This window comes from Bison bison, unplaced genomic scaffold (genome assembly GCF_000754665.1).
Source record: "Bison bison bison isolate TAMUID 2011002044 unplaced genomic scaffold, Bison_UMD1.0 scf7180017864167, whole genome shotgun sequence".
NCBI lineage: Eukaryota > Metazoa > Chordata > Mammalia > Artiodactyla > Bovidae > Bison > Bison bison.
Window position 1 is genome coordinate 1,814,210 of NW_011494739.1, and position 5,383 is coordinate 1,819,592.

A 5,383-nucleotide genomic window follows, 5' to 3' on the forward strand; every position below is an offset into this window, starting at 1 on the left:
CCCAGGGTGATGCGGAGGAGAGGGAACTAGGAATAGAAGAGAGATCATTTATTGTTTTGGTTCCTTCCATTTCAGAAGGAAATGGATTCTGACCTGTGAAAGGTGCAGGCAGACCTGCTTATGTAGACTCTGGGGACACCTAGTGGCTGAAAGGAGTAGCACGCATTGGTCGGGGATTGGCAGGGTGTGTCCCACCTACTCCAATCATCCATTCATGCTCTCTGATACATCTCTGGGTCAGGTTCTTGGCATAGGCTGTTTGAACCATTTGGTTCCAGGGCTTTAAAAACGCCTATAGGCTGATGTATTGACCATCTGTTCCTATGTAACAAAATGCAACAACGTTAATGGCTTAAAACAACATGCATTTCTTATTTCATAATCTCCATGGGCCTGGAGTCTCTGGGTTCTCTGCTCAAGATCTCTCAAGGTTGCAGTCCAGCTGTTGGCTGAGCTGTGTTCTCTTCTGGAGCTCAGTGTCCTCTTCCGAAAATCACGTGGCAGTGGGCAGAACTCAGTTCTTTGTGGTTAAAGGACTGAGGCCCCCGTTTTCCTGTCAGCTGGTGCCATTCCGGATTCCTAAAAGCCACTCACGGTTTCTTTCCTCACAGGCCCCCTCTCAGCATGGTGGCTTATTTTGTCAAGGCCAGCAGGAGAATCTCTGCAGCTTCAAGTCCCTTGGCTCAAGGAAGACTTTCTTTTAAAGGGCTTACCCAAGGAAATGGCCCTTTTGATTCACTAAATTTCAACTAATTTAATCACTTTTACTTTGATCACATTTATGAAATTCCTTCACCTTTGCCAATAATGTAACTTAATCAAAATAATGCTGATTAGGACTGGTGCTGAAGCTGAAGCTCCAATCCTTTGGCCACCCGATGGGAAGAACCAACTCATTGGAAAAGACCCTGATGCTGGGAAAGATTGAGGACAGGAGGAGAAGGGGATGACAGAGGACGAGATGGTTGGATGGCATCACCGACTCAATGGACATGAGTTTTAGCAAACACCCCAAGATGGTGTAGGACAAGGAAGCCTGGTCTGCAGTCCATGGGGTCACAAAAGAGTTGGATGGAACGCCTGAACAGCAATCACAATAATGACATCTATCATACCCCTTGGTCTCACCCACACTGGGAGGAGGAGTTTGTGTTAGGCACACACAGAGGGGAGAGGGGAATCTTGGGAGCCATCTTAGAATTCCATTTATCAGGACTGTAGAGTCTCAAGCCTATATCTTCATCCCAACACTGTTAGAGTCAGTATGTCTACCTGCCTTTTTGTCGTCTCCCCTGGGATATCTAATTGGCATCTGAAACTTGGTATATGTAAAAATGAAGTCTAATTTCCACAATCTGGCCAAGCCTGATGCTCCACCCACATCTTCACATCTTATATTGCTAATAGGCCAGCAACCTACAGTCCATGGGGTTGCACAGAGTCAGACACGACTGAGCAACTAAGCACAACAACCTCTCGGTCATCCTTGACTCTTCTTCACAGCTTCCTTATCCTTATAGACCATTGGTTTTATCTTTACAGTGTGTCCTATGTCCTATTACCTCTCACCTTGTCCATGGCCACTCTCCTGGTCCTAGCCCCCACCATTTCTTGCCTGGTATTCTGTACCAGCCATTTCACTGAACTTGCTTTGTCTTAATTACAAAGGCTTGTTATCCACAAAGCCATCAGAGAAATCTGTTTCAATATAGATCGGACTATATACTGTCTCTGCTCAAAACTCACCAGTGGATCCCATCTCATTCAGACGAAAAGCGAAAGAAAATCCTCATCATGGCCTGTGAAACCCTGTGGGATCTGGCCTGTGGCCTACCCTGGGACTCATCTCCTGCCACTTTTCCCTTTTCCCACCACACTCCACACTGGCTTCGTTGCTGTTCCTCAAAACTGCCAAGCACACACCCACCAGAGGCCCTTTGCACATACTGTTCACGCTGCTTGCAATGCTCTTCTCCCAGATATCCACGTGGCTTACTCTCTCACTTCCTTCGGTCTCAGCTCCAACGTCACTAACTCAGAGTGGTCTTCCCTGACAGTTCATATAAAGTATTACCCTCCCCCCGATGCTAGCTCCTTACTTTGCTTCATTTTTCATAATAGCATTTATCGCTATCTGGCACTTATCACATACAGTTTTTATTTTGTGTGTATCTCTCCAACTAGTGTGTAAACTTCATAAGGAAGGAATGGCCTCTGCATTGGGCTCCATGCCGTAGATCACTGAATCACTCATTTGCTTACCCAAGCAACAAACAGTTATTAACATCCTGCTTTGCCACACTCTGCTAGCAGCTGGGTGTACAAAGGTGAAAAAAACAGACATGATCCATCCTCACTGAACCCTCAGGTCAGAGGGGCAGAAAGACCAATAAACACAGGGATGGAAATGCATTGATGAAGATGAACAGTGGGGTTTGGGGGGACACAGAGGAGGGCCTTAATCCAGTCATGGAGCAGGGTGTGGTTCGGTCACCTCCTTGAGGAGATGATGTGTAAGCTGTGACTGAGACCTCCGTGGGTTGTTGTGGTTTTAGGACATGGCTACCAGTTCTTTGACATCCGTCCCATGAATTTCCTTCCCCTTGAATCTGAATTGGTCTTTGTGATCTGCTTGTTACTGCTAGGATGCAGGAACGATGCTGTAGGTTTCCAAGCCTAGGTCACACTGGACTACTGTAAGAAGTCCAATAACCCTGAGATTGTCACGTGATGAAGAAGCCCCCAACACATATTGTGCCAGGTGATACAGACACTGTCAAGGCTCCAGACACATGAATGAAGAAGACTTCAGATGACTCCAGCCCCTAGTCATTCAAGTCTTCCCAGGCAAGGTTCATAGAGCAGAGAAAACCACCGCCTCTTATTGTTGTTGTTTAGTTGCCAAGTTGTGCCCAGCTCTTTTGTGACCCCATGGACTTTAGCTTGCCAGGCTCCTCTGCCCACTGTATTTCCCAGGCAAGAATACTAGAGTGGGTTGCCATTTCCTTCTCCAGGGGAATCTTCTCGGCCCAGGGATCAAACCCGTGTCTCCTGCTTGGCAGGTGGATTCTTTACCCACTGTGTCACCTGGGAAGCCCCCACCCTTTCTTGCGTTGTCTGAATTCCTGAACCACAGAGCCCATGAGCAAAATGAAACGGCAGCTATTAATATTTGCACTATTTAATTTTGGGGACAGTTTGTTATGCACCGGTTAAAATCAGAAGAGTAGGATGAGGCAGATGCAGGGGAAGGAAAAAGCTTTCCAGACACCAGTAAGTTCAAGAGGGAAGACTTGGCAAGATATAGGACTTGGCTGATACAGGACTTCCCTGGTGGTTCAGTGGTGAAGAATCCACCTCCCAATGCAGAGGGATATGGGTTAGATCTCTGATCCAGGAAGATCTCACATGCTGAGGGGCAACTAAGCCCAAGCACCCTGGAACCCACATTCTGCAACAAGAGAAGCCACCACAATGAGAAGCCTGCACGCCGCAACTAGAGAGCAATCTCCACTCGAGGCAACTAGAGAAAGCTCTGGCACAACAAAGACCCAGCACAGCTAAAAATAAATAATTTTTTTTTTTTTAAAGAGAGAGGCTGACATGGAAGGAAGTTGGTTGTGGCTAGAGGGAATGGTGGGAGAAAGGAGATAGACTGGCAATAGCGTCAATAGCAAATGCCCTGAAGGCATTTAGACTTTATCCCGGGTCTCCAGATTGCATCCCAAGGATCTTCTGAACACACAAAGCTGACCACTGTTGAAAACTTTGTGGTGGCTCCCTATCACCTACAGGATAAAGTCTAGACTTCTTGGCCTGGCCTTCAAGGCTGTTTGTGGTTGACGTCTTTACCGATTTATAGACTTCATTTTCAGCTACCAGCTCTATCCAGTGACAACGCCCTCCCATGCCATCTGTCTTTACTTTTCTTGAGAAATTGGAGGGACTTTGGGCTAATCACCTTGCCGTCTGAGGCCTTAGTTTCCCCATCTGTACAGTTAGGTGGTCGGACCAGACGTCTTTAGGAGAATGTCCAGCCTGGCATTCCAGGAACCTATGAAACCTGCATGTCTAACTTCTTCCAGGTTGCCTAGCAATGGACGCCAACCCTCTCCCCCATCCTCAGAGGTTTCTTAGCAACCCAGTTTCTCACCCTCGGTTGTTTTCGGGGTTTCCTGTTAACTAAATGAATCTCAAGTGCTGCTTTTTCTCCTCAAAAAAAGTCTGAGACCAAGGAATCTCTTTGGAGACCTGGATACAAACTCAGAATGAAAAAAAGCCTTTTTGAGTCAGTGGAAGATTTGCTATGAGAAGTTACACAGCCCCCGCATAATTTAACATTTCTCCTGCTGAGTGTCTCCTCTTGAATCTGGCCTCTGTGACCAACAGACTAGAGTTGAAGTGACACCGAGCCACTTTCTAGACTCTGCTGCTGCTGCTGCTGCTAAGTCACTTCAGCCGTGTCCGACTTTGTGCGACCCCATAGACTCTAGTCTTGAACTTGCAACTTTCACCTCTCCTTTCCTGGAATTCTCATTTTGGGGATCCAGTCACCAGGCTGTGAGGAAGCTCGAGAAACTGTGGAGAGTCCTGCATGGAGAAAAACTGAGGCCTCTGGCCCTCAGCCCCAGCTGAGCTCGCACTTGACAGCCTTTACCAACTACTTGCTGGCCATGTCAGCAAGCCATCTTGGAACTGGCTCTTCTCAGGCCCCAGTCAAGCCACCACAGCTGATGCTAAGTGAAGCAGGCTCAAACCTTCCCACTGAGGCCTGCCAGTTGCAGATTTGGGAGCAAAATAACGATCGTTGCTGTTTTAAGTTACTAAGTTTTGAGTTGGTTTGTTATATTAATAACAACCAGACAAATGCTTTGGCCCAGAAGTGACATGCATCATTCTGTTCGTAGCTCACTGGCCAGAACAAATCCCATTGCTTTGGCTAACCTCAAGGGTGAAGCATTTCAATGGTGAGTAGTGTATGTTTCTATCACAGTGATGCAATAAAACCTCTTTGATAAGATTACATATGAGCAGAGCTCTGAATAAAACCAGAAACTAGCTATGCAGATAGCTAGAGAAAAGAAAGAAAGAAAGACACAGAAGCAAACAGGTGCAAAGTCTCTGAAGCCTTGAGGTAGGAGTTTGCCCAGGGTGCTGGGTTCATTCAAGGAAGAACAAGGAGGCCAGTGTGGCTGGAGCCCATTGAGTGAGGGAATGGAAGAGATGAGATCAAAGACGGAAGTAAGGTTGGGGTTCAGTTCAGTTCAGTCACTCATCTGTGTCCGACCCTTTGCAACCCCATGAACTGCAGCATGCCAGGCCTCCCTGTCCATCACCAACTCCCGGACTCCACCCAAACCCATGTCCATTGAGTCGGTGATGC